Source organism: Cryptomeria japonica, chromosome 9 (assembly GCF_030272615.1).
Source record: "Cryptomeria japonica chromosome 9, Sugi_1.0, whole genome shotgun sequence".
Taxonomy (NCBI): Eukaryota; Viridiplantae; Streptophyta; class Pinopsida; order Cupressales; family Cupressaceae; genus Cryptomeria; species Cryptomeria japonica.
In genome coordinates, this window is record NC_081413.1 from 112814344 (window position 1) to 112826068 (window position 11725).

Here is an 11725-nt window from a genome sequence, read left to right on the forward strand (position 1 = left end):
CATAGGTCCACATACATCAAAATGAACTAATTCTAAAATTTTACTTGTTTTCCTAGTACTATTCTGAAAAGCACCCTTAGTATTTTTACCTAGGGCACATCCTGTGCATGCCCCTGAATGATATTGCTTTAACTTAGGTAGACTTGTGACAAGGTCTCCCATTGATGTTAAAGCTCTAAAATTTAGGTGGCCTAGTCTTCTATGCCAGATTTCGTTGGTATCTGTAGTCTCATGAATTAGGGCTAAGTTGTGTCTGTACATAGCTCATAGAAATAGCCTTGTCTTTGACCAATTGTTTTAGCTTTCTTGATGGATGAGTTCTTTGGCGAAGCCAATACTTTGTTGTCCATGAAGGTTACTCTGTATCCATTGTCCTCCAGTGCTGATATTGAGACTCGATTTCTCTTGATGCCTGGAACATATAGCACTCCTCTCAGTTGTAATGATACACCCGACTTTAGTTTAATGGTGCAGGTTCCAACTTCTTTGACAGGGTGTGTAGAATCATCTCCGATAGTTACTTCCTCATCATTCTCCTCTTTCATGGAGTCTAGTACTTCTCTGAATCCTGTGATGTGTCTGGATGAGCCATTGTCGATCACCCAGGAGTTCACTTTGTTTGATGCTTGATTTGTGAGTGCTAAATAGAGTACATACTTCTCAGAGTTTTCTTCCCTTTTGGATTTTCCTGTTTTGGCAAATGTGGCTTGTTTAGCTCTTTTTGGACATTTGGCAACATAGTGCCCAAATTTGTCACATCTGTAACACTGAATTTGAGAGAGGTTCTTCTTGAAGGAGTTCTTGCCGTGACAACGTTTTCTCTTCCTGAATTGCTTCTGCTTGCCTTTCTTGTTTGAGTTCGTATTTAGAACTTGAAGATCTTCATCTATATTCTTCTGTTTGATCCCTTTCTTATTTTGCCTTGATTCCTCTTGGAGACAGTCAGCCTTTAGCCTATCGAATTTTGGGAAGTTATCCCTTGCACTGATGCCTTGGATGAATGTTTCCCATATGCTAGGCAACCCATCTAGAGCAACAAAGGTTAATTCTTTGCTTTGGATCTCATATCCAAGGGCTGCCAGTTCATCCCTTAGGGCAGATATTCGCATGAAGTAGGCATTGACTAATTCTCCTTTCATCATGGTTATGTGATTTATTTCTCTTTTTAGAGCCAAGGTTCTACTGGCATTAGATATCTCAAAAGCATCTTCAAGTGCTTTGAACATGTTGAAGGCTGTTTCATGTTTCCTTATAATGGGCATAATGTTGTTCCTTACCCCATCAACTATGATTTTGATAGCCTTATCATTTCCTTCTCTCCAAATTGCTTTGTCAGGTTCAATCTCAGGTTCTTCAGTTTCAGTCTTTACAAATGATTCGACTTTATTTTCTTTTAGAATCATTTGAATTCTGAATTTCCATGCAGAGAAGTCATCACGTCCTCCGATTCTGTCTTCAAATCTAATAGTGCTAGCCATTGATAGGATTGTGATGTTGAACATATGCTTGATTTGAATTTTACGTAAAATTGAACAGCCTCAGGTTCGATTTATTTATAGCTCTGATACCATGTAAATGATGTTCAATTTACATTCAATATGCAAGTTATATTCTATTTGATATTATCTTGTTCTATGTATTACTAATTTAAAAATATAAATCTATCTTCTTTTGTATGGCAGGTGAGAGGAGCATTTATGAATTTCGATGTCCTTTCTCACAAATGCCATTTGATATATATATAGCAGACTGGGTACGGTCAAGCAATGCCTTGACCGGCCATGTCTTTTAGACATGGCCGATCAAGACATTACTTGATTGTGCCCCTTCGCTATAATAATAATACATGGCGTTTATTTACCAAACGGTGTATGCTTATATTAACACCCGATAACAATCGGTGTATGCCAATCGGTGAATGCTTGCCTTAACACTCGATAACAATTGGTGTATATTTATTCTACCACCCGATATCAATCGGTGCAAACATAAGTTAACATCGATACTAATCGATGTTTGGTCTACCCGATAATTGTTTGTTTTATCATTAAATGAGTTAACCGAATTAACTCGAATTACAATGGTTAACCCGATTTAATAATCGGTGAACACAAATAGTGTAATCGATATTAAATCGGGATTCTATGCTATAGAATGATAATTGACAGTTAAGCATTTTGATCGAACTAATTTGATTGATCATATACAAATAAAGAATGGTTTATCAAATGAGGGCTTGAAGTTATTCATCATAATTATCGATATGATAAATGATTGAATGAGAGACTTCATTTATCTCTCATTCAATCATTTATCTTACCGAAGCAACTATGCATTAACAAAAAAAAGGGTCAGCTTCACTTATATTATATCTAATAAAAAAGTCCTTCCACCCTTCCATGCCCTAGTCATAAAACATTTCATACTAAAACAAATCGCAGCCTCACTATATAATAATACTTGGGTGATAAGCATAAAAGCTTTTTAGAAGCCGACTTAGGATTAATTTCCTAGTGCTGACTCGGAATTAGTCTTCCTAGGTGGCAGCATAAATAATATTTAGATGGCTGATGGAGCTTTTTGCCAAAGGGTTGACTCAAAGAAAGGTTTTGGAGCAGCGATTATCTATTTGAGGATTATATGTTCGAGAGGTCAACCAGGTTAAAGAAGTATTTCACTCAGATCCCAACATTTGTTAAGTATAAAACTTTGTCTCTAATACAACAAAGGATACACATAATTGAAAGGGCATCAAATCGGTATCAAATGGGTTTGGAAATGGAATGATTAATTAAGAAGGGACACTTCTCTTGCAGGAGTTGTGTGTGTGTGTGTGAAACAATGGTTTGTTGATATGAATGGTGGGAGCCCTTGATAGTAATGGTCTTGTGAATGGAGGAGTAGAATGAGACCTGGGAGATGGAGTGTTTACAACCTCGACACCCCTGATTGGTGATAATGAAGATCTGCCTTTCCTCCTTCTAGAGCCTTTAGATGCAAGCTTTTTGAATTGAAAAATGCCTCTAGGAGACGCCCTTGTGTGAATTCTGGGCATGAAATCTGCAACCGACCTCAGAAGCTCGGAGGTCTGGAGTTGTGGAGTATGACTGCTTCGGCACCTCCGGAGCTCGAATATCTGGAATAAGGGAGTTTAGAACCTGGGGGTTCCAAGTTTCCGGGCCTAAGCACTTCAGAACTTGGGGGTCCCGGAGTTTCGGAGTAAGCAGAGCCGCGAACTTTGTGTGAACAAGAACTGGTCCATGAGCAGAGTCACCAAGTACTTGAGAGATGACTGCCTCTAAAGGCTAAAACACTAAGAATAGCACTAAATCCTCAACATGTGAATTGAATGATGTCCCACCGGGCGTGGCAAAAACTGTTATCACAAAAGCTTGCACCCTTGCTAAGCTATCAACTCAGTAACCTTGTGAAACATGGAAACAACCTCGAAGTGTGGGACCTTGCGCATGGGGTTGAATCTCCAGAGAAGGTCGAGTTGCTTCTTCAAATAGGTGCAGGTGTTGAACCAACTCAACAATTCAAAACTTACTCCTAAGCCTATCCTAATAACTTGCAGAGGTAAAGGGAAGAGAAAATTGCTTGAAATAAGGGAGGTGATGCACCAAGAAGAGATTTTTTCTCTCCCCACCCTAAATGGCACAAGGAAACAACTGAGAAGCCCAAGACATGCACAAACTTCAATTGCAGGAGTGACCCAAATGCATGTGTGGAGGGTAGAATTTTCTAAGTGTTAAGAGGGGACAAGGGTTCCCACAAAGTCACACCCAGAAAATAAGTTAACACAACATACATGTAAAAGGAAACCACGATCATACACTTATAATGAAGGTAAGAACACATACACATCATACATAAGTTGAAGGAAGGCAAGAATAGAGATTTTCAATTAATCATAAGGCCAAAGGCCAATCTTACAGTTGGAGAAATGCAAAAGATTACAAGTCTTCAGGAGAAGAGAAAAGCATAAGAAAGCTCAAGGCAGCAGGGAGAGAAACCCTTACAATGAGGCTTATAAGCCTTATATAGAAAAAAGGGTTACAATGGTGATCATGACCTCTGGATGTCAGTTTGGAAATGCAGGGAAGTGCATGCACTTGGCTTGTACATGCAAGCAACCTAGCCATACCACCAAAGGGCAATTATGAGAAGATGGATTGACTGACCTTCCAAAGTCGGACATGATATAAGTCACCAAGCATGGCCCCGTACCTCCTTAATGGAAATCCTGCCAAAAACATTTAATGCACCCTTGTGGCTCCACAGAAGAAAGTGCACAAGTCACCAAAACTGTCAGAGCATTTAAAGCCTTGAGTGTCGATCAAGTCACCAAAACTGTCAGAGCATTTAAAGCCTTGAGTGTCGATCACGCCATCTGGAAGAGTCGCCAGTGGGAAGGAAGCGTGGAGACTTGAGAAGCTCGGACTCCCGAAGTGAGGAAGATAGGGGAAGGAGCAAGGAACTTCGAAACTAAAGAGACTAGGCAAAAGGGGAAGGAACTTTGGAACCTCGGGGTTTCGGAGTTTTGGGGAGAAGAAGGAAAAAGGGGGAGGAGGGAACCTCGGAACCGAGGTTCTGGGAAAGGCAAGGGAAGGGAACTTTGGAACCTCGGGGTTCCGGAGTTCTGGGGAACTGCGCAAAGGAACTTCAAAACGTCGGGGTTCCGGGGAAGAAAGGGAAAGGCTAAAGAGGAGGGGAACTTCAGAACCTCGGGGTTCCGGAGTTCCGGGAAAAGGAGAAAGAGGTGAAGGAAAGGAAGGCTGGGAACTTCAGAACCTCGGGGTTCCGGAGAGAAAGGAGAAAAGAGACAAGGGACTTTGGAACCTCGGGGTTCCGGAGTTCCGGGCAAAAGGAGAGAAAGGCTAAGGAGAGGAGGGGCTAAGCTAGGGAAGGTACTTTGGATCCTTGGGGTTTTGGAGCTCCGGAGAAGCAAAGAAAGCGGTTAAGGCAAAGAGCTTTGGAACCTCGGGGTTCTGGAGTTCCGGGGAAGAAGGAAAGGCCAAGGGAGGAACTTCCTCCGGACAAGGCAACACTTCACACTTCATGATTCTTCTCTCCTTGATCAATTGGGGCCACGCTGGTCCATGGAACATATCTCTTATCGGTTCTCACTAATGGACCAAGGGTGTCATAAAATGACAACATTTATGTTTGATAATGCATTGTAATGAGATTTCATCATCTGGGTATATTCAGTTTTAATGCTATATGTACTTTCAGCTTATTAGTGGTTGTGGGTACTTACAACATACTATATTTGCAAGCTATTTCAGTTGCTTCTTTGCTTCAATAAATATATTTTGTTATACCAGTTCTGCATCTCTGTCTTCTTCTATTAAACAGTTATTAAAAAAAAATCGTGTATGTTACCAAATTGATCATTGATACATGGTTTTTTGTGATTTTCATGGAGTCCTCTAAAGATGTCTCATTTCAGCACTTATTCAAAGATGTATATATTATGTAGGTTGTAGTCTGTGTTCTTGTGAAAGTTGCTATTGGTTGTGAAAAATAGTTATTTTTAAGCTTCTAAGATTGTCAAAGCTTAAACTTTCCTACAAACACTTATACATGAACACTCGAAACATTGAAGTTGTGCCTTTAAAGAGCTGAACTATTGAACATCTCTATGTTAAAACAACAACATATGTCTTGAAATCAATATCAGTGTATCGCTTCACAGAATTAGTTTTCATTTCAAGTGACTGTTACCTCTTTGCGTTAGTAATATCAGTAGCCTAGGTTAGTCTTTGATGATAGCAACAACGGAACCAGCCCTTATGTGGGAACAACCTCAAAGTGCTTCCATGTTTGCCAACTAGTGAGTAGTTAATTTAGGAGCTTTCTCAGGGGTACAATTAGTTGACAATGCTTTCTTTAGGTCTATGGACATGCCTCACTTCATTGGTAATGCCTTAGGAATGGATCCTTGAGATGTAAATGCCATATTTTCCAGGAATGACTCTAATGGTGATTTAACACGATCTAGAGTATGTTGTCAATTAGCAAATATCTCAATTTTCTGTGTTGCTTGTTGCCAGTTAACAGTAGAAGAGTTAATTTTAAACATAACTTCATTTCTCTTGCAGTTGAAAAGGTTACTGAAAGGTCAGTGTGTAGAAACTACTCATATCAGCGCCTGTTGATACTTTAGCGTGTGTATATTCTGTTTAATAAGGATTCTGCTTTTTTTTGCTGTTTTCTTCTATATGTGATGGCTCAGTAATTTGCTCGAGGAGTGTGTATTTAGCTATATTTGTTTTTCTTTAAGAGATTTGATAGAAACAGAGAGTAATTGACTGTTACAGACTATTTCGAAAAGCAATACAATATACGCCATGGCTTTAGAGGATTTCCAGCAATTGAAGGTGGTAGCGAGGATAAGGATTAATACATTCCCATTGAGGTAACTCCTCAAAATCATGGCAATCTAGTTGGTTGGTGGTGCAGGAACTTTAGAATATCTTATTTCAATGCCCCAAAATCATTTGATGATTTTTTTTGATGACAGCTTTGTCGTATTCAAAAGAATCAACCTTATACAAAAAACTTGAATGACTAACAATGTTCAGGTCTATTGAATCTACCTTGCTTGCCTCCACATGAAAGAAGAGATGGAACTAAGAAGGCAAGTTTTTGAGCTTTTTTTGGTAGAATTTTTAGTTGTTTTGTCTTTGTAACACTGATCAGAGACTGCTTTACAAATTTAGTTTCAATAGTTCAAGGAAATATATCTGAGACTAGTTTATTAAATGTTGTAAGGGGTATTATATGTACTTATATATATATGTAGTATATTAATATTTGCAAACATACTACTTTGTTGTTTCTAGAAATTTAATTCTACCTGAAGATTTTTTTTTATGTTTCACTTATAGGAGAAGAGTTGAGAGGTGCATCAAGAAGAGATGCTGCAGAGTGTGAAATTGAAATCAACAACTTCATGACAGAAGGGTGTTATGTCCATCAACGGTAAATATTGTAGGGAAATTTTTTATAAAGTGTAATACTGTATAATTATCAAATATCTTATTTCATATGGTAGAATATAAAATGTTTTCGTTTACTTTCAGATTCTGTTTAAATCACAAGAGGAAAATGCAAGTACTCTCTTATCTATGAAATCTCTTCTTCTAAAACTTTTAATGAAACTTGTGTATATAAAAATTGATTATAATCCACTACTTTATGCTCATTCAAAAGACATAAAGTATAGTTACTATAAATAAGGACCACCTATTCAACACACGGTGGGAAATTTAATCGGTTGGAGTAGCTAGTAAATATAAGAAAACTTGCTCTAGCAATCTATCTTGCAGATCTTCATACATTCGGTTTGAACTGAATACTCTTCTTTTCAACTGTCTTAGATATTTTGTTTTTGGGCATCACAGTTGATAGCTAGTTGTTTGTGTCATCTTGTCTTTTATGTTATTCTTTGTAAGGTTGTAGCTTATAAAGCTAAGTTATATTATCAGATAGCATACACCATATTTGGAAGACTGTAAACTACCATTCAATGTATTTCTCATATCATGCCTTAAGCTTTTCAATTCTTTATGGAGTAAAAAACTCCCATGTATCATGAAAACTCACTTTTTGAAAGTTTTTATCTTATAAGCTCCTAGAAGTGCACATTTGTGACGATAAAATTACTGATTCCACTTGATATGTGAAGAATTTCCTTAAGTTAGCATTTGATTTAGATGCTGGGAGATATTTGGGGTTTGATATTTAAAATTGTTAGAACTTAAATGTAGAATATTTAGAAACAGAGTATTATACAAGATTTGAGAAATAGAATAATAATATGAAAGAAATGTAGAGAGACTATATAAATTATAAGATTAATCTTATTAATGTGTACATTTTTGCTTGGCATTTTCTTAAATTGTAAGATTTATCATATTAATCTTATTAAGATTACCATTGCATTCAAAGTGACCAGAAAGTTTAGGATTGCTTACCTAATCTAATCTAAATTAGATTATTAGAAGCTCCATTTTTAACCCAGGCTTAGGTGTACAAATGTGACTTTGTGCAAGATAAAGATAAAAATGAAAGGCAAAATTGTATTGTATGTAATGAGCACAATAGGATCACTAATATGCCACCAAACACTCTGCATTTGTGCCTGCACAAGATATCAAACATCACATCGAAATACACATACTCTTGGAATGCTCTAATGATTAGGATAAATTTTGGGTGGTAGCTTTCCTTCAGTAGTCAGCAAGAGTAATCTAAATGGTGGTAAATTGTGCTTTTTTTTTGCTCGCTATGATAGAGAATCACCGTCAAATTATAACTTTTGATTTGAATGTCCAAATTTGTTGGCTTTTTTTTTACCTTAGCTAGTTTTTTTTTTAGGGGTTTCATGAGGGCTATTTTATTGGCTCTCTCTTGGTTGTGTCATGTTATTGTCTTTATTATGATTGATCAATCACATAATCACATATATGAACCTTTAATTTTTGAATGGAAAACTAAAATAACAACACCAGTGTGGGAAAGGGGTTGTGTAGGATAATTAAAAGGAACAAAGTTATAATCTTGCACACATGAGGAAAAATTTAAGTGGTGTAACAAATGTGATGCAACACGTTATTTTTTTTGAAGTATATCTTTTAATCTTCTCTTTCACATTGATGATCTAGAAATACTTATTGAGATAGGTCTTAACTATAATTTCCATCTGGTTAAATAGATGAAATAAGGCCATTACGTAAATGACCTTATTAGTCTTAGCCCAAGCAATTTTCAGCACATTCAAAACTTTATTTCACAATTCTACAACTAGTAAACTATAATTATTGAAATATCAGGAACACTTAGTTATCAATTTACACGTGGCATTCAATCCTACTTCTATCTTTGTTTTACCAAATATTCTACTAGGTATGCTTTTTGTATTGCATTGACTATGCCTTTAATTGATGGGTTTGTTGGGACACTCAATAGTCATTCATAGCAAATTAAATTAGATGGGCACACTCAAGTCTTCTACATTGCATGTATTTGTTGCAAACCAACGTACAATGATTGAAAAAGGCCCGAAATAGTTTAAATAAGGTAAAGAAGGGCAAAAAATGCCTTTTGTTTCAAAGCGTTAATCTAGAAAATAGAGAAGGCCAAATGTGATTATTGGGAAAAGGGGGCATGCTCAAGCTCAGCGTAACAAGTACATACTTCATTGATGATTTCTCCAAATTTACTTGGGTCTAGTATCTTTGGTAGGATTGTGAAGTGTATGGTGAGACAATTTATAGAGGTCATAAAGAAGTATTGATGTTCTATACGTAATACCATATAATCCAAAAAAAGGGTTTGCATATTATGTTAAATTGCATGATTCACTCTTGATCCCAGCACAAAAGTATTGGTTTGGGGCCATAAATTGTAAATTGTCTTAATTATATACAAGGTTGTATTCCTCACAAGGCCGTAGAAGTCATTAGCCCTCTAGCTGGTTGGTCTAGTAGGAAAATCTACAACTACAAATAATAATAATTATTTTTTTCTTTGGCTCTCCTATGTGGGATAACATTCCTTTCGTTTTGTTTTGCTTTTGTGGAGTGTGATGTGTCATCTCATTACTTAGGAGTTGTATTTCTACTTTTGGATAGTAAGTGTAAGCTTGTTCCTTGGGGTCTAAAATGCTAAATATCTTTCTAGATTTGTCTTTATTTTATTTTTATGAATGAGATGGATTTGTAATGTTTTTTTGAATTTAATGAAATTATTATTTTTGGAATGTTTTGCATTAAATATGATTGGTGTTTCTTTTTTTTAACAGAAAAATGCAACATGAGGTGAAGGATGTATGAAGAATGGATTCCACATTTCAGTTGTGTTTGCCATTTTAAAACTTGTTGTAAGTTATTATTTTTCTAGATGAAGCCTTAGATCAAATTTCAATCCTGAAATAATTTAAGATTTTCTAATTAATTTCTAGATGAATGATTTTTTAAAAAATTCAATTTGGTAATTTCTTGATTTTTTATATTTGTTCAATTTTATTGCTTTTTTTACAAACATGTAATTAAAATAGATTTTCTTCAACATGGCAAATTAAAATAAGTTTTTGCTTTTTTCTTGAAATCATGATTTCCTATGGAATCTTTCTTTGCTAAAATGGTTCTTAGATGTTGAAACTCCTCTACCCTCAAATGTAGATTTTGTTTATTTATTGAGAACATAGGACTTGATGAATGTATATTTAAAGCAGCTTTGAATTGTAGTTCCAAAACCGTTTAAAAGTTAATGTAATTGTTTTTGTCAAAATACTAGTTAAAATGATTACACAAACTTCTAAGTAGGAAGCAAGATCTCACATCAAAATGCTATTATGAAACAATACTAAAGTGATTCCATAAGAACACCAACATTATGTAAAGGAATTGTTATTAGGAGTTTTTTTCACCAAAAGCTTCTATAGATTTGAAAATAGCATTTCAAACAAGAACTTGTATTGGAATGCCATAGACAAATGAAGATTATGAGAGCATTTGGAACAAACATTGTGACCTAGAACTTTAATTCTGAAGTTATCATGCAAATAAGAGGAAGATATTAACATCAACATTATTGGAAATTAACAATACTATTTTCAAGTTGAACATTAGGAGGGAGAAGTCTTAGATGAATTTTTATTTGTAATAAACAGTACAAGATTCAACATATGAGAACTAATACTCCAATGTTATATTGTGTAGCCAACATATTTTTTTGGTGATACTATTATTGACCCACAATGATAAATTATAAGTCACATGAACATTGAAGGAAATCAACATAAGGCCTTGATAATTTCTAGGGATATATGTTTGTTAGATAATCTTATTGCAATGCAAATTGCAAGATCAAGCCAACATATTATGATATTATAAGATAGTTGAGAGTGATATATTAGATGCCATTGAACATGTTTGTACAATCAATATTGGAAGTGGCAACACTATACTAGAACCATAAGCAAATAGACATAGTCCAACATTACAGTGATCCCATTGTAATAGCAATTATATTTCAATGGGAAATTAGAGAATATACATTAACATCCTTAGTGAAAATCTTGTTAAGGCAACTACAATTGAGAAAGTGAAAATATATTCGATGTCAATGATACAAGTTGTAACCATCACAAGAGCTGCATATTGCAATAAATAAGAAGATGTTCAAGGCAAATGTTAAGAGATCTATAAAGATTATTATATTATATTGAATGCTTTTATTTTTGAAATAAGGTTCAAAAACATGTAAGAATGTAACATTTGACATGAACATTATGAGGTAGAGATAGTTTAGAAACATTTTATAACATCAAGAAATAGGAATTTCAAAACCAAACTAGTGTGGAAAGATTGCCATTGTGAAGTTCCTATTAACCAAGAGTATTTGCATAAAAAATGTTGGAAACTTACAATATTACTTTCATCTTGAACATTAGGAGGGAATATTGAGTAGCCAACTTTGTTTTTTGTTAACTTCACAATGAACCAAATGAAAGAAATTGATAGTCATTGTAGAAGTAAAGAATTGTGTTAACATCAGTAGTGTAAATCCCTTGAAGGCAGTTGCAATTGAGAAAATTTAAAGATCACAGAACATCATTTTGATGTGTTTGAACTAATCATGTTGCAACACAAAATTTTTTGAACGACATTATGGGGGGTATTTTTGAAGCTTTTGTGATGCAAGGATGAAC

The 11725-nt window shown here is 35.3% G+C and overlaps 1 long non-coding RNA gene across 1 annotated transcript; it reads left to right on the forward strand.

The window, feature by feature from the left end:
- The first annotated feature begins 6894 nt into the window (after positions 1-6894).
- LOC131062787 (uncharacterized) lies at positions 6895-10006 on the forward strand. The gene is made up of 2 exons (XR_009110955.2): positions 6895-6990; positions 9815-10006. It is a non-coding gene; the product is annotated as an uncharacterized LOC131062787 (long non-coding RNA).
- Positions 10007-11725: the final 1719 nt, after the last annotated feature.